Raw genomic sequence first — 24035 nt, 5'->3', positions numbered from 1 at the left:
CATGATTTCATGGGTTCGTGAGTTCGAACCCCACACTGGGCTCTCTACTGTCAGTGTGGAGCCCACTTTGGATCTTCTGTCCCCCTCTCTCTCTGACCCTCCCCAACTTGCGTGTGTGCATGTGCTCTCTCAAAATAAACTTTAGAATAAAGCATTTTTATTAATTTATGCCATATTTTCAGGGATGTTTTATCAGTTCTCTACATTCCAGCCATAAGTCTCTATACATTTTCCTACAGACTGAATGTTCGTACTTCACAAAATTTATAGGTTCAAATCCTAACCCCCAATGTGATTGGTATTAGGAGGTGAACCTTTGAGAGGTGATTAGGTCATGGGGATGGAGTACTCATGAAGAGTTACTGCCCTTATAAAAGAGACCACAGAGAGCTCCTTTGGCCCTTCTGACTTGTGAGCACACAGCAAGAAGATGGCTGTCTATAAACAAGGAAACAAGTCCTCATCAGACATTGAATCTGCCAGCACCTTGATTTTGAACTTTCTAGCCTTCATAATGATAAGAAACAAATGACTGCCATTTATAAGCTTCCCAGTCTATGGTATTTTTGTTATAGGAAACCAAATGGACTAAAACACCTCTCCTAAATTGTGTATTTGAAAGTCTTATTCATTTTATGAAACCAAGAATACAAATAAAAAGTAACATGGTAGGCACACACTGCTTTACTTGCTGACTGTAAAACCTAACAAGTTAGAAATATGGACATCAATTATGTTTCCTCTCTGTCCCATGTTCAGTTCCTCAATATGTCCTGTCATCTCTGTCTCCTAAATATATCTTGAATCCATCCAATCTTTATTGCCTCTACTCAAGACATCATCATTTCTTACCTAGATTACTATTTCCCCTCTCCCCATACATTATTCACACAACAGACAAAAATTGGATCATCTCAGGGTGCCTGGGTGGCCCAGTGGGTTAACAGTCTGACTCTTGGTTTATGCTCAGGTCATGATCTCACAGTTCATGGGATCCAGCTCCACATCGGGCTCTGCGCTGACAGTGCAGAGGCTGCTTGGGATTCTCTCTCCCACTCTCTCCCTGTCCCTCCCCCACTAACGCATGTGCACATGCTCTCTCTCAAAATAAATGAATAAACATTTTAAAAAATTGGATCATGTCACTGTTCCTAACTGCCTACTCATTGCACTTTGAATAAAAATCCCTTGCACTATGAATAAAAAATAAATTACTTACTAAGCTTACAAGATGTGTGTGATCAGGCCCCTACTTCCACAACCTCATAAAACCCAGTCTAGTCTCAACTTCACCCATTATATTTCAACTATAGAGTCCCTCTTTTCAATTCCTTGAACATGCCAAGATGTTTTATACCTAAAGTTCTTTTTATAGACTGTTTCCTCAAACTGCCTTAATTCTCCTACCCTGTCCATCCCCTAGTACAGTGGACTGAATGATTCCCCCACAAATTCATACGTTGAAATCCTAACCCACAATGTGATAGCATTGGAGGCAGGGATAGATAGGAGCCAGGGTTTTCAGAAGGTCATGAAGGTAGAGTACTCACAAATGGGATTAATGTCCTTATAAAGAAGTTGCCAGAAAGCTCTCTTGCCCTATTTGCACCATGTAAGGATACAACAAGAAGATGGCAATCTGCAACTTAGAAGAAGGCCTCACACCAGAACCCAACAATGCTGACTTCCTAATCTCAGACTTACTGCCCCCAAAACAGTGAGACATAAATTTCTGTTGTTTATAAGCCATCCAGCCTGTGGAACTTTATTAAAGTGGCCTGAACTAAGACACCTAGCTATTCTCACAGCTGACTCCTTCCAATCCTTTACATGTTTGTTTCTATGTCACTGCTTCAGAGTGCTTATCCTGACCATCTTGTCAAAAGTTGGTCTCCTCATTATTCTCTAATGTTCCACTATTTTCCCCTTTATAACACCTGTCATGAATTCTAAGTATGGTGTTTTTGTTTTCTTTTGCTTTTTTATTCTCTGAGACCCCTATAAGACTATAAATCTATGAAAATAAAGACTATGTCTGCATGATTTACCAGGATGCCCAGTAGCCAATGCAACAAAAATACTGAGAGTGCTTAATAATTTTTATTAATCTTATTAAGTAAAAACCAAAAATAGTCTTAAATAGTCACACACCTCAAATACTGTTTCGTTTTTAATGGTTTATTTGACATCTCAGTTTACCATACCCGGAGTAGGAAGGTGTGAGGAGACTGACTTGACAAATAAATGTTCATGCAAAAATTTTATTAAAAATAAAGAGAACATAAAATATTTCTTTTACTGTCCCTGAGAATCTGTGTTACTCAGAATTACTTAAGTTATATAAATAAAAAACAAAAACAAAAACAAATCACTGGCAATCTTCTAATCTGACCCACATCAGAAGTATGTCTTAAAATACAACTTGAGAATATTATCGAAAATATTTAACTATTTCAATTAACAGAAATAAAAACATTCCTACTTTCATTAAAAAAAGACTTGAATGGAACATTAAATTCTACCAGAAACATGAAAAGGATCTTTAAAACAGACACAGCATTTTGAAAACTCAATTTCCTATCAAGAAAGCAGTTGTCTAAGTGGTATAAGAATGTTCTTTAAAAAATAGTAAACATCTAAATCCTAGACAAAGAGTACTCTCTGTCTCTAAAAACTAGTTGTGGAGGCTGTATTTGTGCTATTAAAAATAGAGGTTTATTTCCTAATAATTGTTCTATATTTATTTCCTTTATTATCTCTACAGGAGAACAAGATGATAATGATGACATCAGTTTTTTTAAAAAGTGAGAGGGAGCTGTTTTTTGCTTTTCTTTTTGTTTGCTTTCATTTCTTTAATTCTATTAACAGCAATCTTCAATTCATCCATTCTGGCATGGAAGATCTTAAAATAACATTCTGTGCAGTTTTCTTCAAACTATCCCAAGGGAAACTATTTTTACTAGTACCCAGGAACATTGCATCATTCTAGTCTCAAACATTTGTAGCAGTTGTAGTAAATTAAAATATGATGCCATTTATTATCTATCAGATAGGCAAAAGTTAAACTGATAATACCAAGAGCTGATAATGGGATTTAAAACAAAAACAAAAAACAGCACTCATATACCTTACTGGTAGAAGAGTAAATTGATCAAATTTAGAGGTCAATTAGTAATATGTTTCAGAAATTTTTTAAATGTGCATGTTTTTAAAACAAGATTTTCATTCCAAAAATTTTATTCAACAGAAATAAGTAGTCAGGTGAGATACATAAGCCTATTTACTACAACACTGCTGGGTAATACTGAAAAAATTTAAATGACTTCTGTATCGTTTGGATATCTGAAATGGGTAATGGGTTAAGTGAATTATAATACAGTCACATATCACAGTCCAGTCATAATAAGCACAATCCATTTTTTCAAGTAACAGTATATAACTATTCAAAATAACATATACCTTTATTTATTAGTACAGAAAGATATCCAGAACATAGTAAATGGGGGTAAAACTTACAAAACAGCATGATAGTATGAGCCAATATTTAAGAAACGAAACATATTTTGTGTGTACAGTTCACACGCATTTTTAAGCAGTACATAAACCAAACTATTAACAAAATTACAACTTTTTATTTTGTCTGTTTTTTTTAAATATGAAATTTATTGTCAAATTGGTTTCCATACAACACCCAGTGCTCATCCCAACAGGTGCCCTCCTCAATACCACTCACCCACCCTCCCTTCCCTCCCATCCCCCCCATCAACCCTCAGTTTGTTCTCAGTTTTTAGAAGTCTCTTATGTTTTGGCTCCCTCTCTCTCTAACCTTTTTTTTTCCCCCTTCCCCTTCCCTTCCCCACCATGGTCTTCTGTTAAGTTTCTCAGGATCCACATAGGAATGAAAACATATGGCATCTGTCTTTCTCTGTATAACTTATTTCACTTAGCATAACACTCTCCAGTTCCATCCACATTGCTACAAAAGGCCATATTTCATTCTTTCTCATTGCCAAGTAGTATTCCATTGTGTATATAAACCACAGTTTCTTTATCCATTCGTCAGTTGATGGACACTTAGGCTCTTTCCATACTTTGGCTATTGTTGAAAGTGCTGCTATAAACATTGGGGTACAAGTGCCCCTATGTATCAGCACTCCTGTATCCCTTGGGTAAATTCCTAGCAGTGCTATTGCTGGGTCGTAGGGTAGATCTATTTTTAATTTTTTGAGGAATCTCCACACTGTTTTCCAGAGCGGCTGCACCAGTTTGCATTCCCACCAACAGTGCAAGAGGGTTCCGTTTCTTCACATCCTCACCAGCAGCTATAGTCTCCTGATTCGTTCATTTTGGCCACTCTAATTAATGTGAGGTGGTATCTGAGTGTGGTTTTGATTTGTATTTCCCTGATGAGGAGTGACGTTCAGCATCTTTTCATGTGCCTGTTGGCCATCTGGATGTCTTCTTTTTTTTTTTTTTTTTCTCAGTCTTTTTTTTTTTATTTTTTTTATTTTTTTTATTTTTTAATATATGAAATTTACTGTCAAATTGGTTTCCATACAACACCCAGTGCTCATCCCAAAAGGTGCCCTCCTCAATACCCATCACCCACCCTGCCCTCCCTCACACCCCCCATCAACCCTCAGTTTGTTCTCAGTTTTTAACAGTCTCTTATGCTTTGGCTCTCTCCCACTCTAACCTCTTTTTTTTTTTTTTTTTTTTCCTTCCCCTCCCCCATGGGTTTCTGTTATGTTTCTCAGCATCCACATAAGAGTGAAACCATATGGTATCTGTCTTTCTCTGTATGGCTTATTTCACTTAGCATCACACTCTCCAGTTCCATCCATGTTGCTACAAAAGGCCATATTTCATTTTTTCTCATTGCCACGTAGTATTCCATTGTGTATATAAACCACAATTTCTTTATCCATTCATCAGTTGATGGACATTTAGGCTCTTTCCATAATTTGGCTATTGTTGAGAGTGCCGCTATAAACATTGGGGTACAGGTGCCCCTATGCATCAGTACTCCTGTATCCCTTGGATAAATTCCTAGCAGTGCTATTGCTGGGTCATAGGGTAGGTCTATTTTTAATTTTCTGAGGAACCTCCACACTGCTTTCCAGAGCGGCTGCACCAATTTGCATTCCCACCAACAGTGCAAGAGGGTTCCTCTTTCTCCACATCCTCTCCAGCATCTATAGTCTCCTGATTTCTTCATCTTGGCCACTCTGACTGGCGTGAGGTGGTATCTGAGTGTGGTTTTGATTTGTATTTCCCTGATAAGGAGCGACGTTGAACATCTTTTCATGTGCCTGTTGGCCATCCGGATGTCTTCTTTAGAGAAGTGTCTATTCATGTTTTCTGCCCATTTCTTCACTGGGTTATTTGTTTTTCGGGTGTGGAGTTTGATGAGCTCTTTATAGATTTTGGATACTAGCCCTTTGTCCGATGTGTCATTTGCAAATATCTTTTCCCATTCCGTTGGTTGCCTTTTAGTTTTGTTGGTTGTTTCCTTTGCTGTGCAGAAGCTTTTTATCTTCATAAGGTCCCAGTAATTCACTTTTGCTTTTAATTCCCTTGCCTTTGGGGATGTGCCGAGTAAGAGATTGCTACGGCTGAGGTCAGAGAGGTCTTTTCCTGCTTTCTCCTCTAAGGTTTTGATGGTTTCCTGTCTCACATTCAGGTCCTTTATCCATTTTGAGTTTATTTTTGTGAATGGTGTGAGAAAGTGGCCTAGTTTCAACCTTCTGCATGTTGCTGTCCAGTTCTCCCAGCACCATTTGTTAAAGAGACTGTCTTTTTTCCATTGGATGTTCTTTCCTGCTTTGTCAAAGATGAGTTGGCCATACGTTTGTGGGTCTAGTTCTGGGGTTTCTATTCTATTCCATTGGTCTATGTGTCTGTTTTTATGCCAATACCATGCTGTCTTGATGATGACAGCTTTGTAGTAGAGGCTAAAGTCTGGGATTGTGATGCCTCCTGCTTTGGTCTTCTTCTTCAAAATTACTTGGGCTATTCGGGGCCTTTTGTGGTTCCATATGAATTTTAGGATTGCTTGTTCTAGTTTCGAGAAGAATGCTGGTGCCATTTTGATTGGGATTGCATTGAATGTGTAGATAGCTTTGGGTAGTATTGACATTTTGACAATATTTATTCTTCCAATCCATGAGCAGGGAATGTCTTTCCATTTCTTTATATCTTCTTCAATTACCTGCATAAGCTTTCTATAGTTTTCAGCATACAGATCTTTTACATCTTTGGTTAGATTTATTCCTAGGTATTTTATGCTTCTTGGTGCAATTGTGAATGGGATCAGTTTCTTCATTTGTCTTTCTGTTGCTTCATTGTTAGTGTATAAGAATGCAACTGATTTCTGCACGTTGATTTTGTATCCTGCAACTTTGCTGAATTCATGTATCAGTTCTAGCAGACTTTTGGTGGAGTCTATCGGATTTTCCATGTATAATATCATGTCATCTGCAAAAAGCGAAAGCTTGACTTCATCTTTGCCAATTGTGATGCCTTTGATTTCCTTTTGTTGTCTGATTGCTGATGCTAGAACTTCCAGCACTATGTTAAACAACAGCGGTGACAGTGGGCATCCCTGTCGTGTTCCTGATCTCAGGGAAAAAGCTCTCAGTTTTTCCCCGTTGAGGATGATGTTAGCTGTGGGCTTTTCATAAATGGCCTTTATGATCTTTAAGTATGTTCCTTCTATCCCGACTTTCTCAAGGGTTTTTATTAAGAAAGGGTGCTGGATTTTGTCAAAGGCCTTTTCTGCATCGATTGACAGGATCATATGGTTCTTCTCTTTTTTTTTGTTAATGTGATGTATCACGTTGATCGATTTGCGAATGTTGAACCAGCCCTGCATCCCAGGAATGAATCCCACTTGATCATGGTGAATAATTCTTTTTATATGCTGTTGAATTCGATTTGCTAGTATCTTATTAAGAATTTTTGCATCCATATTCATCAGGGATATTGGCCTGTAGTTCTCTTTTTTTACTGGGTCTCTGTCTGGTTTAGGAATCAAAGTAATACTGGCTTCATAGAATGAGTCTGGAAGTTTTCCTTCCCTTTCTATTTCTTGGAATAGCTTGAGAAAGATAGGTATTATCTCTGCTTTAAATGTCTGGTAGAACTCCCCTGGGAAGCCATCTGGTCCTGGACTCTTATTTGTTGGGAGATTTTTGATAACCGATTCAATTTCTTCGCTGGTTATGGGTCTGTTCAAGCTTTCTATTTCCTCCTGATTGAGTTTTGGAAGAGTGTGGGTGTTTAGAAATTTGTCCATTTCTTCCAGGTTGTCCAATTTGCTGGCATATAATTTTTCATAGTATTCCCTGATAATTGTTTGTATCTCTGAGGGATTGGTTGTAATCATTCCATTTTCATTCATGATTTTATCTATTTGGGTCATCTCCCTTTTCTTTTTGAGAAGCCTGGCTAGAGGTTTGTCAATTTTGTTTATTTTTTCAAAAAACCAACTCTTGGTTTCGTTGATCTGCTCTACAGTTTTTTTAGATTCTATATTGTTTATTTCTGCTCTGATCTTTATGATTTCTCTTCTTCTGCTGGGTTTAGGCTGCCTTTGCTGTTCTGCTTCTATTTCCTTTAGGTGTGCTGTTAGATTTTGTATTTGGGATTTTTCTTGTTTCTTGAGATAGGCCTGGATTGCAATGTATTTTCCTCTCAGGACTGCCTTCGCTGCGTCCCAGAGCGTTTGGATTGTTGTATTTTCATTTTCGTTTGTTTCCATATATTTTTTAATTTCTTCTCTAATTGCCTGGTTGACCCACTCATTTGTTAGTAGGGTGTTCTTTAACCTCCATGCTTTTGGAGGTTTTCCAAACTTTTTCCTGTGGTTGATTTCAAGCTTCACAGCATTGTGGTCTGAAAGTATGCATGGTATAATTTCAATTCTTGTAAACTTATGAAGGGCTGTTTTGTGACCCAGTATATGATCTATCTTGGAGAATGTTCCATGTGCACTCGAGAAGAAAGTATATTCTGTTGCTTTGGGATGCAGAGTTCTAAATATATCTGTCAAGTCCATCTGATCCAATGTATCATTCAGGGCCCTTGTTTCTTTATTGACTGTGTGTCTAGATGATCTATCCATTTCTGTAAGTGGGGTGTTAAAGTCCCCTGCAATGACCACATTCTTATCAATAAGGTTGCTTATGTTTATGAGTAATTGTTTTATATATCTGGGGGCTCGGGTATTTGGCGCATAGACATTTATAATAGTTAGCTCTTCCTGGTGGATAGACCCTGTGATTATTATATAATGCCCTTCTTCATCTCTTGTTACAGCCTTTAATTTAAAGTCTAGTTTGTCTGATATAAGTATGGCTACTCCAGCTTTCTTTTGGCTTCCAGGAGCATGATAAATAGTTCTCCATCCCCTCACTCTCAATCTAAAGGTGTCCTCAGATCTAAAATGAGTCTCTTGTAGACAGCAAATAGATGGGTCTTGTTTTTTTATCCATTCTGATACCCTATGTCTTTTAGTTGGCGCATTTAATCCATTTACATTCAGTGTTATTATAGAAAGATATGGGTTTAGAGTCATTGTGATGTCTGTATGTTTTATGCTTGTAGTGATGTCTCTGGTACTTTGTCTCAGAGGATCCCCCTTAGGATCTCTTGTAGGGCTGGTTTCGTGGTGACAAATTCCTTCAGTTTTTGTTTGTTTGGGAAGACCTTTATCTCTCCTTCTATTCTAAATGACAGACTTGCTGGATAAAGGATTCTCGGCTGCATATTTTTTCTGTTTAGCACACTGTAGATATCGTGCCAAGCCTTTCTGGCCTGCCAAGTTTCAAAGGAGAGATCAGTCACGAGTCTTATAGGTCTCCCTTTATATGTGAGGGCACGTTTATCCCTTGCTGCTTTCAGAATTTTCTCTTTATCCTTGTATTTTGCCAGTTTCACTATGATATGTCGTGCAGAAGATCGATTCAAGTTACGTCTGAAGTGAGTTCTCTGTGCCTCTTGGATTTCAATGCCTTTTTCCTTCCCCAGTTCAGGGAAGTTCTCAGCTATAATTTCTTCAAGTACCCCTTCAGCACCTTTCCCTCTCTCTTCCTCCTCTGGGATACCAATTATGCGTATATTATTTTTTTTTTTAGTGTATCACTTAGTTCTCTAATTTTCCCCTCATACTCCTGGATTTTTTTATCTCTCTTTCTTTCAGCTTCCTCTTTTTCCATAACTTTATCTTCTAGTTCACCTAGTCTCTCCTCTGCCTCTTCAAGCCGAGCCATTGTGGTTTCCATTTTGTTTTGCATTTCGTTTAAAGCGTTTTTCAACTCCTCGTGACTGTTCCTTAGTCCCTCGATCTTTATGGCAAGAGATTCTCTGCTGTCCTGTATACTGTTTTCAAGCCCAGCGATTAATTTTATGACTATTATTCTAAATTCACTTTCTGTTATATTATTTAAATCCTTTTTGATCAGTTCATTAGCTGTTGTTATTTCCTGGAGATTCTTCTGAGGGGAATTCTTCCGTTTGGTCATTTTGGAGAGTCCCTGGCGTGGTGAGGACCTGCAGTGCACTTCCCCTGTGCTGTGGTGTATAACTGGAGTTAGTGGGCGGGGCCGCAGTCCGACCCGATGTCTGCCCCCAGCCCACTGCTGGGGCCACCGTCAGACTGGTGTGTGCCTTCTCTTCCCCTCTCCTAGGGGCAGGATTCACTGTGGGGTGGCGTGTTCCGTCTGGGCTACTTGCACACTGCCAGGCTTGTGTTGCTGGGGATCTGGCGTATTAGCTGGGGTGGGTAGGCAAGGTGCACGGGGGCTGGAGGGGCAGGCTTAGCTCGCTTCTCCTTAGGTGATCCACTTCAGGAGGAGCCCTGTGGCAGCGGGAGGGAGTCAGATCCGCTGCCGGAGGTTTGGCTCCGCAGAAGCACAGAGTTGGGTGTTTGCGCGGAGCGAGCAAGTTCCCTGGCAGGAACTGGTTCCCTTTGGGATTTTGGCTGGGGGATGGGCGGGGGAGATGGCGCTGGCGCCTTTGTTCCCCGCCAAGCTGAGCTCTGCCGTCCCGGGGCTCAGCAGCTCTCCCTCCCTTTGTCCTCCAGCCTTCCCGCTTTCCGAGCAGAGCTGTTAACTTATGACCTCCCAGACGCTAAGTCGCGCTTGCTGTCGGAACACAGTCTGTCCGGCCCCTCCGCTTTTGCCAGCCAGACTCGGGGGCTCTGCTTGGCCGGGGAGCCGCCCCTCCGCCCCGGCTCCCTCCCGCCAGTCCGTGGAGCGCGCACCGCCTCGCCGCCCTTCCTACCCTCTTCCGTGGGCCTCTAGTCTGCGCTTGACTCCTGAGACTCCCTTCTGCTAATCCTCTGGCGGTTTTCTGGGTTCTTTAGGCAGGTGTAGGTGGAATCTAAGTGATCAGCCGGACGCGCTGTGAGCCCCGCGTCCTCCTACGCCGCCATCTTCACAATCTCCCTTGGATGTCTTCTTTAGAGAAGTGTCTATTCGTGTTTTCTGCCCATTTCTTCACTGGATTATTTGTTTTTCGGGTGTGGAGTTTGGTGAGTTCTTTATAGATTCTGGATACTAGCCCTTTGTCTGGTATGTCATTTGCAAATATCTTTTCCCATTCCGTTGGTTGCCTTTTAGTTTTGTTGATTGTTTCCTTGGCAGTGCAGAAACTTTTTATCTTCATGAGGTCCCAATAATTCATTTTTGCTTTTAATTCCCGTGCCTTTGGGGATGTGTTGAGTAAGAAATTGCTGCGGCTGAGGTCAAAGTGGTTTTTTCCTGCTTTCTCCTCTAGGGTTTTGATGGTTTCCTGTCTCACATTCAGGTCCTTTATCCATTTTGAGTTTATATTTGTGAATGATGTAAGAAAGTGGTCTAGTTTCATTCTTCTGCATGTTGCTGTCCAGTCCTCCCAGTACCATTTGTTAAAGACACTTTTTTCCATTGGATATTCTTTCCTGCTTTGTCAAAGATTAGTTGGCCATACTTTTGTGGATCTAATTCTGGGGTTTCTATTCTATTCCATTGGTCTATGTGTCTGTTTTTGTGCCAATACCATGCTGTCTTGATGATTACAACTTTGAAGTAGAGGCTAAAGTCTGGGATTGTGATGCCTCTGGCTTTGGTCTTCTTCTTCAAAATTACTTTGGCTATTCAGGGTCTTTTGTGGTTCCATACAAATTTTAGGATTGCTTGTTCTAGCTTCAAGAAGAATGCTGGTGCAATTTTCATTGGGAATGCATTGAACGTGTAGATTGCTTTGGGTAGTATTGATATTTTAACAATATTTATTCTTACAATCCATGAGCATGGAATCTTTTTCCATTTCTTTATATCTTCTTCAATTTCCTTCATAAGCTTTCTATAGTAATCAGCATACAGATCTTTTACATCTTTGGTTACGTTTATTCCTAGGTATTTTATGCTTCTTGGTGCAATTGTGAATGGGATCAGTTTCTTTATTTGTCTTTCTGTTGCTTCATTATTAGTGTATTAGAATGCAACTGATTTCTGTACATTAATTTTGTATCCTGCAACTTTGCTGAATTCATGTATCAGTTCTAGCAGACTTTTGGTGGAATCTATCAGATTTTCCATGTATAATATCATGTCAGCTGGAAAAAGTGAAAGCTTGACTTCATCTTTGCCAATTGTGATGCCTTTGATTTCCTTTTGTTGTTTGATTGCTGGTGCCAGTACTTCCAACACTATGTTAAACAACAGCTGTGAGTGGACATCCCTGTCGTCTTCCTGATCTCAGGGAGAAAGCTCTCAATTTTTCCCCATTGAGGATGATATTAGCTGTGGGCTTCTCATAAATGGACTTTATGATGTTTAAGTATGTTCCTTCTATCCCAACTTTCTCGAGGGTTTTTATTAAGAAAGAATGCTGAATTTTGTCAAATGCTTTTTCTGCATCGATTGGCAGGATCATATGGTTCTTATCTTTTCTTTCATTAATGTGATGTATCACATCGATTGATTTGCAAATGTTGAACCAGCCCTGCAGCCCAGGAATGAATCCCACTTGATCATGGTGAATAATTCTTTTTATATGCTGTTGAATTTGATTTGCTAGTATCTTACTGAGATATTCTGCATCCATATTCATCAGGGATATTGGCCTGTAGTTCTGTTTTTTAGCTGGGTCTCTGTCTGGTTTGGGAATCAAAGTAATGCTGGCTTCATAGAATGAGTCTGGAAGTTTTCCTTCCCTTTCTATTTTTTGGAACAGCCTAAGAAGGATAGGTATTATCTCTGCTTTAAACGTCTGGTAGAATTCCCCTGGGAAGGTATCTGGTCCTGGACTCTTATTTGTTGGGAGATTTTTGATAACTGATTCAATTTCTTCGCTGGTTATGGGTCTGTTCAAGTTTTCTATTTCTTCCTGTTCAAGTTTTGGAAGTGTGTGGGTGCTTAGGAATTTGTCCACTTCTTCCAGGTTGTCCTCTTTGTTGGCATATGTTTGTTGGCATATTTAAGTATGTTCCTTCTATCTTGACTTTCTCGAGGAGGGGAGGCACAGAGAGAAAGGAGAGAGAGAATTCTAAGCAGAATCTGCACTGTTAGTGCAGAGCCCAATGTGGGGCTCAAACTCAGAAATGGTGAGATCATGGCCTGACCCAAAATCAAGAGTCAGATGCTCAATGGACTGAGTCACCCAGGCCCCCCCCCAAGAAGATCTGTTATTTAAAAAAATTTTTTTTAATGTTTATTTTTGAGAGAGAGACAGACAGACAGACAGAGCATGGGGGACGGGGAGAGAGAGAGGGAGACACAGAATCCAAAGCAGGCTCCAGGCTCTAAGCTGTCAGCACAGAGCTCACCACAGGGTTCAAACCCACAAACTGTGAGATCATGACCTGACTTGAAGTTGGATACTTAACTAAGCCACCCAGACGCCCCCATATGGTATATTTTTTAAGATTTTATTTTAAAGTAACCTCTATACCCAATGCAGAGCTCGAAATCAAAACCCCAAGATCAAGAGTCACACTCTCCACCTACTGGGCCAGCTAGGCACCCCTCTATGGTATTTCTATTTTTTTATTATTATTTTTTTTTTAAATTTACATCCAAGTTAGTTAGCACATAGTGCAGTAATGATTTCAGGAGTAAAATCCAGTGATTCATCCTACATATTAACACCCAGCACTCATCCCACAAGTATCTTCCTTAATGCCCCTTACCCATTTAGCCCATCTCCCCACCCACAATCCCTCCAGCAACTCTTAGTTTGTTCTCTGTATTTAAGAGTCTCTTGTGTTTTGACCTCCTCCCTGTTTTTATATTATTTTTGCTTCCCCTCCCTTATGTTCACCTGTTTTGTATCTTAAATTCCACATGAGTTAAGTCATATCATATTTGTCTTTCTCTGACAGACTAATTTCACTTAGCATTATATACTCTAGTTCCATCCACATTGTTGTAAATGGTATGGTTTCATTATTTTTCATTGTCAAGTAATACTCCATTCTATATATATCACATCTTCTTTATCCATTCATCCATCGATGGACATTTGGGATCTTTCTGTACTTTGGCTATTGTTGACAGCATTGCTATAAACATTGGGGTGCATGTGCCCCTTCAAAACAGCATACCTGTTTCCCCTGGATAAATACTTAGTAGTACAATTGCTGGGTTGTAGAGTAGTTCCATTTTTAAGTTTTTGAGGAACCTCCATACTGTTTTCCAGAGTGGCTGTACCAGTTTGCATTCCCACCAGCAGTGCAAGAGGGTTCCTCTTTCTCCACATCCTCGCCAACATCTGTCATTACCTGAGTTGTTAATTTTAGCCATTTGACTGCTGTGAGGTGCCATCTCATTGTGGTTTTGACTTGTATTTCCCTGATGATGAGTGATGTTGAGAATTTTTTCATGTGTCTGTTGGCTATCTGGATGTCTTCTTTAGAAAAGTGCCTATTCATGTCTTTTGCCCATTTCTTCACTGGATTATGATCTTCTCCCATTCCATTGGTTGCTTTTTAGTTTTGCTGATTGTTTCCTTCACCATGCAGAAGTTTTTTATCTTGATGAGGTCCCAAGAGTTCATTTTTGCCTTTGTTTCCCTTGACTCCAGAGACATGTTGAGTAGGAAGTTGCTGCGACCAAGGTCAAAGAGGTTTTTGCCTGCTTTCTCCTTGACGATTTTGATGGCTTCCTGTCTTATGCTTAAATATTTCATCCATTTTGAGTTTATTTTTGTGTATGGTGTAAGAAACTGTCCCAGGTTCATTCTTCTGCATGTTGCTGTCCAGTTTTCCTAACACCATTTGCTGAAGAGACTGTCTTTATTCCATTGGATATTCTTTCCTGCTTTGTCAAAGACTAGTTGGCCATATGTTTGTGGGTCCATTTCGGGGTTCTCTATTCTGTTCCACTGATCTGAGTGTCTGTTTTTGTGCCAATACCATACTGTCTTGATGATTATAGCTTTATAACACATTTTGAAGTCTGGAATTTTGATGCCTCCAGCTTTGGTTTTCTTTTTCAGGATTGCTTTGACTATTTGAGGTCTTTTGTGGTTCCATACAAATTTTAGGATTGTTTGTTCTACCTCTGTGAAGAATGCTGTTGTTATTTTGATTGGAATTGCATTGAATATGTATGATTGCTTTGGGTAGTATCAACATTTTAACGATATTTGTTCTTCCAATCCATGAGCATGGATTATATTTCTATTTTTTTGTATCTTCAATTTCTTTCATAAACTTTCTATAGTTTTCAGTGTACAGATTTTACACCTCTTTGGTTAGGTTTATTCCTAGGTATTTTATTGGTTTTGATGCAATTGTAAATAGGATCAACTCCTTGATTTCTCTTTTTGCTGCTTCATTATTGGTGTATAAAAATGCAACCGATTTATGTGCATTGATTTTATACTGCAACTTTGCTGAATTCATGGATCAGTTCTAGCAGTTTTCTGGTAGAATCTTTTGGGGTTTCCACACAGAGTATCATGTCATCTGTGAAGAGTGAAAGTTTGACTTCCTCCTGGCCAATGTGGATGCTTTTTATTTCTTTGTGTTGTCTGACTGCTGAGGCTAGGACTTCCAGTGCTATGATGAATTAACAGTGGTGACAGTGGACATCCTTGTTGTGTGGTATTTCTAACTTTTTGAAAGACCTCCATACTTTTTCTCAAATGTTAGCACCCACCAACAGTGCACAACGATTCCCTTTTCTCCATATCTTCAACATCTGTTATTTCTTGTCCTTTTGATACCAGCCATTCTGACTGGTATGAGGTGATATTTCATTGTGGTTTTGATTTGCATTTCCCTGATGATTAATGATATTGAGCATCTTTTCATGTGTCTGTTGATAATCTGTATGTCTTCTTTTTAAAAAAATGTCTATTGAGGTCCTCTGCCCATTTTTTAATTGGATTTTTTGTTTTTTTGGTGTTGAGTTGTATAAATTTTTGTGTATTTTTTTGATACTAAACTTTATTGGATATATTATTTGCAAATATCTCCCTCCATTCACTACCTTGCCTTTTTGTTTTGTTGATAGTTTCCTTTGCTATACAAAAGCTTTTTATTTTGGTGTAATCCAATAGTGTATTGTCACTTTTGTTTGTCTTGCCTGAGGAGACAGATCCATAAATATGTTGCTAAGGCCAATGCCCAAAAGAATATTGCTTATGTTTTCTTTTTGGAGTTTTATAGTTTCAGGTCTCACATTTAGGTCTTTAATCCATTTTGAGTTTATTTTTATGTAAGGTGTAAGAAAGTGGTCCAGTTTGATTCTTTTGCGTGTAGCTGTCCAGTTTTCCCAATGCCATTTATCGAAGAGACTATCTTTTCCCCATTGTATAGTCTTACCTCATTTATCATAGATTAATTTACCATACATGTATGGGTTTACTTCTGAGCTCTCTATCCTGTTCCAATGATCTATGTTTCTATTTTTGCACCAGTACCATACTGTTTTAATTACTATAGCTTTGTAGTATAACTTGAAATCTGGAATGATACCTCCAGTTTTGTTCTTCATTCTCAAGACTGTTTTGTATATTTGATGTCTTTCATAGTTCCATGCAAATTTTAGTATTATTTGTTCTCATTATGTGAAAAATGCTATTGGCATTTTGATAGGGATTGCACTGAATCTGTAGGTTGCTTTGGGTAGTATAAGTATTTTAAGAATATTATCTGAACCCAAGAAGATGGTATATCTTTCTATTACTTTGTGTTATCTTCAATTTTGTTCATCAATGTCTTACAGGTTTCAGAGTATAGGTCTTTCACCTCCTTAATTAAATATATTCTTATGTATTTTACTATTTATGGTGCAACTGTAAGTGGGAGTGTTTTAATTTCTCTTTCATTATTTATTAGTGTATAGAGATGCAACAAATATCTTGTATTAATCTTGTATCCACAACTTTACTTAATTCATTTATCAGTTCTAATAGTTTTTTCATGAAGTCTTTAGGGTTTTCTACATTAAGTATCATGTCATCTGCAAATAATGAGTTTTACTTCTTCCTTACCAGTCTGGATGTGTTTTCTTTCTTTTTCTTGTCTAATTGCTGCAGTCACGACTTCCAGTACTAGGCTGAATAAAAGTGGTGAGAGGTCATCCTTGTCTTGTCCCTGATCTTAGACTAGAAGCTTTCAGTTTTTCACCCTTGAGATGTTCCCTCTAAAACCCACTTTGTTGTAAGCTGTTATCATGAACAAATACTGTATTTTGTCAAATGCTTTTTCTGCATCTATTGAAATAAGCGTATGGTTTTTCCTCTTGTTAATGTGAAATATTGGATTAATTTGTGAATACTGAACCACCCACTGTACCTCTGGAATAAATTCCACTTGATCATGAATGAATTTTTAAATGTATCCATGAATTTGGTTTGTTAATAATTTTTTGAGGATTTTTGCATCTGTGTTCATCAGAAATATTGGCCTCTCTTTTTTTGTAGTGTCTTTGACCAGTTTTGCTATTAGGGTAATGCTGGCCTCATAGAATGAATTGGGAAGTTTTCCTTTCTCTTCTATTTTTTGGAACACGTTGAGGAGAACAGGTATTAAGTCATCTTTAAATGTTTGGTAGAGTTTGCCTGTAAAGCAATCTGATCCTGGACTTTCCTCTGTTGGAAGTTCTTTTATTACTGATTCAATTTCATTACTAGTAATCAATCTGTTCAGATTTTCTCCCTCTTCCTGATTCCGTTTTAGAAGATTGTATGCTAGGAATTTATCCATTTATTCTAGGTTGTCCAATTTGTTGACACATAACTTTTCATAATACTCTCATAATTCTTTGTATTTCTGTGGTGTCAATTGTCATTTCTCCACCTTCAATTCTGATTTTATTTATCTTTTTTTCTTCATGAGTCTGACCAAAGGTTTACCAACTTGTCTCAAAGACAAGATTGGTGTCATTGAGCTTTTCTTTTTATTTATTTATCTATCTATCTATTTATTTATTTATTTCCACTCTAATCTTTATTATTTCCTTCCCTCTACTATTTTTGAGCTCTGTTTGTTCTTTTTTCTAGCTCCTTTAGGTTGTTAGAGATTTTTTTCTTTTTCTTGAGGTAGGCCTATATCACTATAAACACATTTTAGAACTGCTTTTGCTGCATCCCAAAGATTTTGAACCATTTGTTTTCATTTTCATTTGTCTCCATGTATTTTTAATTTCCTCTTTGACTTCTTTGTTGACCCATTTGCTGTTTAGCAGCATATTATTTGACCTATACATGTTTTTTTACGATTTTCTTTTAATTGATTTCTAATTTCATGCTATTGTTGTCAAAAAGATGCCTGACATAATTTCAATCTTCTTAAATTTACTGAGATTTGTTTTGTGGCCTAACATGTGATCTATCCTGAAGAATGTTGCACATGCACTTGAAAAGAATGTGTATTTTGCTGTTTGGACATAGAATGTTCTGTATATATAGATATGTTAGGTCTATTGGTCAAATGTGTCATTCAAAGCCACTGTTTTCATTAATTTTCTGTCTGGATGATCTATCCATTGATGTAAGTGAGGTGTTAAGCTCCCCTTCTATCACTGTATTACTGTCAATTTCTTCCCTTATGCCTATTTAATACTGCTTTATGAATTCAGGTGCTCCTATGTTGAGTGCATAGATATTTACAATTACTATATCCTCTTGTTTGATTGGTCCTTTTATCATTATGTAGTGTCTTTGTCTCTTGCTACAGTCTTTGTTTTAAAGTCTATTTTGTCTGACTACCCATCATCAGGGAAATATAAATCAAAACCACAATGAGATATCACCTCACACCTGTCAGAATGACTAAAATTAACAACTCAGGAAACAACAGATGTTGGTGAGGATACAGAGAAAAGGGAACACTTTTGCACTGTTGGTAGGAATGCAAACTGGTGCAGCCACTCTGGAAAATATGAAGGTTCCTCAAAAAATTAAAAGCAGAATGGCCCTACGACCCAGCCATTGCACTTTTAGGTATTTATCCAAATGATACAAAAATGCTGATTCGAAGGGGAACGTGCACCCCAATGTTTATAGCAGCACTATTGACAACAGCCAAAGTATGGAAAGAGCCCAAATGTCCACTGACTGATGAATGGATAAAGAAGATGTGGGGTGTGTATACACACACACACACACACACACACACACACACACACACTGAATATTACCTGGCAATCAAAAAAAGAAATCTTGCCATTTGCAACAATGTAGATGAAACTAGAGTGTATTATACTAAACAAAGTAAGTCAGTGAAAGAAACACAAATAATATGGTTTCACTCATATGTGGAATTTAAGAAACAAAACAGATGAGCATAGAGGGAGGGAAGGAAAAATAAGATAAAAACAGAGAGGGAGGCAAACCATAAGAGGCTCTTAAATCAGAACAAACTGAAAGTTGCTGGAGGGGAGTTGGGGGGGGGGATGGGCTAAGTGAGTGACAGGAATTAAGTTGGGATGAGCACTGGGTGTTTTATGTAAGTGATAAATCACTAAATTCCACTCCTGAAACAATTACTACACTATACATTAACTAACTGGGATTTAAATTAAAACCAAATAAATAAGGGGGTTCAGTGGGTTCAGCATCTGACAGTTCATGAGTTCAAGCTCTGCATCAGGCTATCTGCTGTCAGCATGGAGTCTGCTTCAGATCCTCTGTCCCTCTCTCTGCACCTCTCCCACTCAAGCTCTCCCCTCTCAAAAACAAACATTTAAAAGGAAGGAAGGAAGGCAGGAAGGCAGGAAGGCAGGAAGGCAGGAAGGCAGGAAGGCAGGAAGGCAGGAAGGCAGGAAGGCAGGAAGCCTATTTTGTCTGATAAGCACTGCTACCCTGGCCTTTTTCCCCCCCCCACTTCCATTTGCATGGTATATGTTTTTCCATCCCTTTACTTTCATTCTGTATGTATCTTTCAGTCTGAAATTAGTCTCTTGTAGGCAACATCTAGATGGGTCTTGTTTTTTTATCCATTTTGTCACCCTATGTCTTTTGAGTGTAACACTAATCCATTTACATTTAAAGTAATTATTTATAGGTATGTACTTACTACCATTTTATTAGTTGTTCTTTGGTTGTTTTTGTAGTTCTTCCGTATTCCTTTCTTCTTCTCTTGCTCTCTCACCTTGTGGTTTTATGGCTTTCTCTAGTGTTATGCTTGGATTCCATTTTCTCTCTCTCTCTCTCTCTCTTTTTTTTTAATTAAACTCTCCCCAAAGTAGGGCTTGAACTTGTGACTCCAAACTCACAACCCTGAGATCAAGAGTCATGCTCCACTAACTAAGCCAGCCAAGCGCCCTTCCATTCTCTTTATTTTTTGTGTATGCATTACAAGTTTTTGATTTTGGTTACCACTTGATTAGTATATAACATCTTAAGTGCACAGTGGTCTCTATTTAGTTGACTGTCACTTACATTTGAACACATCCTAAAAGCACTAAATTATTACTCTCTTCTCCAATGTTTTATGTAGATGATGTCATATTTTACATCTTTTTATTTTGTGTATCCCTTGGGTAATTTTTGTGGACATAACTGATTTTACTACTTTTGTGTTTTAACCATCATACTGGCTTTATAAGTAATTAATTTACTACCTTTAATACAATTGCTTTTACCTGTGACATTTTTTCCTTTTGTAATTTTCTTCCTTCTTACGGCCTTTTCTTTACACTTAAAGAATTCCCTTTAACATTTCCTGAAAGGCTGATTTAGTGATGATAAATTTCTTTAACTTTTGTTTGGGAAATTCTTTATCTCTCCTTCTATTCTGAAGGATAATCTTGCTGAGCAGAGTGTTCTTGCTTGTAGGTTTTTTCCCTTTCATCACTCTGAATATATCATGCCACTCCCTTCTGGCCTGAAAAGTTTCTGCTGAAAAATCAACTGGCAGACTTATGCAGTTTCTCTTGTATCATCCTGTAATCATCTCAGTACTTAAAATTGAATTAAGGTGATACAGAATCACTAGTGTCTCTAGTCGCCTGCTAGAAGCAACCATAAATGTTTACACTTAAACCTCAAGTTATCTCTATAACTCTTCTATTCATAACATCCAATATAAATCAAATATGACTAGGCATAAAAGGAAAGAGTTTTTAGTTGTTTTTTTTGATGTTTATTTTTTATTTTTGAGAGAGAGAGAGAGACAGTGCGAGCAGGGAGCGGGGAAAGGGCAAAGAGACAAGGAGACAGAATCCGAAGCAGACTCTAGGCTCTGAACTGTCAAAACAGAGACCGATGTGGGGCTCAGACTCACAAACCGTGAGATTATGACCTAAGCCGAAGTCAGATGCTTAACCAATTGAGCCACCCAGGCTCAGAAAGATCTGAGAAAGATCCAGAAAGATCTTTTTTTAAAGCAACAATAGATTCCCTGACAGGGATCCAGAAAACACAGTTATCAGAAACAGACTAAAAAATATCCATGCCTTATGTCCATGCATAGACCTATATAAGAATGTTCCTTAGCACCTTTATTTATTGTAATAGCCAAAAACCAGAAACAACCGAAATGTCCTTCAATAGATAAATGGATCAACAAACTTAGATATATACATACAACAGGATACTACTCAGCAATAAAAAGAAACTATTTAATACACACAGCCACATGGATGAATCTCAAAATAATTATTCAAAGTGAAAGAAGTTCCCCAAAAAGTACATACTGTACATTTCCAAAAATACAAGTAATTTGTAGCAACAGAAAGCAGATCAGTGGTTACTTAGGGACAGGGAATAGCAGGGGTGAAAGCAATAGGAGGCAAGAATTATAAAGACACATGAAGAAACTTACAGGAGTAATGATTATGATTATGTTGATTGTGGTGATGATCATACATATCAAAACTCATCACACTGCACATTTTAAAGATGTGCAGTTTATTTTACATCAATTGTATCTCAATAAACCTGAAAAAAAACATGCTAAATGTGTTCAAGGAAATAAAAGGCATAAGTGACAAAATCATCAAAGAACCAAATAAATAATCTAATATTGGAGCATACAATTAACCAAAATTAAGAATTCCATGGGTGGGATTAACAGCAGCTCAGAATATAGATCAAAAGAAAATATGCAGAATAAAACACAAAGAGACAAAAGGATAAAATATAACAAAAACAAAAGGAAGGGTGCAAGAGACAGAGGAGGGTATAGTGGGAAAATCAAAAATTCCAAAAGGAGGAAGAAAATGGGAAAGAACATGCAAAGTGATAATGGCTTAAAATTCTTAAAAAATGATTTTAATCATCATGATAGAGATACAAGAAGCCCAATGAAATTCAAGCAAATAAGTACAAAGAAAATCATACTACGTTCAAAGACAAAAACAAAGGGAAAAAATGCTTAAAGCAACTAGAGGAAGGAAACAGATTACCTTCATGGAAAAAAAATTAGACTGTCTGCTACCTTCAATAAAAATAATAGAAACCAAAACACAACAGAAACACATCCTCAAACTGCTGAATGATAATATCTAATAGAATTCTATTCCCTGAAAAAATATCTTTCAAGCATAATGTGAAATAAACACTTTCAAACAAGAACAGAGCATTCTTAGAATTCCCACAAAGAGGGGCGCCTGGGTGGCTCAGTTGGTTAAGCATCCAACTTCAGTTCAGGTCATGATCTCACACTCCGTGAGTTCGAGCCCCGTGTCGGGCTCTGTGCGGACCACTAGGAGCCTGGAGCCTGCTTCAGATTCTGTGTCTCCCTCTCTCTCTGCCCCTCCGCTGCTCATGCTCTGTCTCTGTCTCAAAAATAAATAAAAACATAAAAAAAAAAAAAATTCCCACAAAGAAAACTCAGTATAATTATTTTGAGACTCTTTTATGTGATTGTGTATAACAATAGTTTGTTCCTTTTGGGGGCAACTAAGAGGCTCAGTTGCTTAAGCATCCAACTTCAGCTCAGGTCATGATCTCATGGTTCTTGGGTTTGAGCGCTGCTTCGGGCTCTCTACTGTCAGCACAGAGCCCACTTCAGATCCTCAGTCTCCCTCTCTTTCTCCCCCTCCCCTACTCATGCATGCATGCATTCTCTCTCTCTCTCTCTCAATAATAAACATTAAGGGGCACCTGGGTGGCTCAGTCGGCTAAGCGTCCGACTTCGGCTCAGGTCATGATCTCGCGGTTCGTGAGTTCAAGCCCCGCGTCAGGCTCTGTGCTGACAGCTCAGAGCCTGGAGCCTGTTTCGGATTCTGTGTCTCCCTCTCTCTCTCTGACCCTCCCCCGTTCATGCTCTCTATCTCAAAAATAAATAAACGTTAAAAAAAAAAATTTAAAAAAAAAATAATAATAAACATTAAAAACAAATAGAAGTTAAAAAATAAAATAAAATAAAATAAAATAAAATAAAATAAAATAAAATAAAATAAAATAAAATGTTTGTGGGGCACCTGGGTGGCTCAGTTGGTTAAGTGTCTGACTTTTAATTTTGGCTCATCACTAGGTCATGATCTCATGTTTCATGAGATCAAGCCCGACACTGGGCTCTGTGCTGACAGTGCAGAGCCTGTTTGGGATTCTCTCTCTCGCTCTCTCTCTCTCTCTCTGCTCCTCCCCCACTCGTTCTCTCCCCCTCCCCCCCCGAAAGTAAAGTTTTGAAAAAAAATTTTAATAAAAATTAATAAAAATAGTTTGTTCCTTTTTATTGCTGAGTAGTATTCGACTGTATACATGGATATACCTCAATTTGTTTATACATTCATCTGATTAAAGACATTTGGCTTGCTCCTACTTTGGCACTATTACAAGTAAAGTTTGCTTCAAGCAGAAGAAAATTTATGCCAGATGAAGTCTGGAGAAGCAGACTTGGAGAAGCAGGAAGGGGGGGAAAAAAAGGAGTAACAGAAAGAATAAATTGTAAGTAAACCTAAATGAATACTGACTGTTCTATATGGCTTAAATCTTTTTTTAATCTTTTAAAATTTTATTTTATTTTGGAGTGGGGAGGGAAGGGGGTAGAGGGAGAGAGAGAAAGAATCTAAAGCATTCCCCAAGCTCAGAGCAGAGCCTGATGCAGGGCTCAACCCCACAACCCTGGGACTGTGACCTGAGCCAAAATCAAGAGTCAGATACTCAACCGACTGAGCCACCCAGGCACCCCTACAGGATTTAAATTTTAAACAAAACTAAACTATAGTAGCAGCATACAAGTCAGGAGGGATAAATGGTGTTAAAGTATTCCAAGGTCTTTGCACTAGCAGGAAGAAGATAAAAGTATATTACTAACATTTTATAACTTGGAGAACATTCAGTAGTAATCATAAAGAAATGTGAGACATTTCATTCTTAAATTCAATAAACACTTATTGAATGCCTGTTATCTCCCAGGCACAAAACTATGTGCACTATGTATGTATAGTGGTAAACAGAATAAACTACAAATAACTCAAAGTCTATCAATAGTAGAATGGATAAATGCATTGTGGTTTGTTCATAAACTGGAATACTACACAACAATAAAAAACCACAACTGCATACAACATAGATGAACCTCAAAATATAATGTTGAGTGACAGAAGAAACAAAAGAATATTTACCATATTCATATTTACTATATTCAT

General features: G+C 38.1%; 1 protein-coding gene across 4 annotated transcripts in view; it reads right to left on the bottom strand.

Annotated features, from left to right (window-relative positions):
- The window catches only part of SBF2 (SET binding factor 2), a 490796-nt gene that overhangs the window by 423560 nt on the left and 43201 nt on the right, over positions 1–24035 (bottom strand). The gene's annotated exons all lie outside the window — the stretch shown is intronic.

This window comes from Panthera onca, chromosome D1, assembly GCF_046562875.1.
Source record: "Panthera onca isolate mPanOnc1 chromosome D1, mPanOnc1 haplotype 2, whole genome shotgun sequence".
Taxonomy (NCBI): domain Eukaryota; kingdom Metazoa; phylum Chordata; class Mammalia; order Carnivora; family Felidae; genus Panthera; species Panthera onca.
The sequence above is the reverse complement of the archived record's forward strand: the minus strand, read 5'-3'. Positions and strand labels throughout refer to the sequence as shown.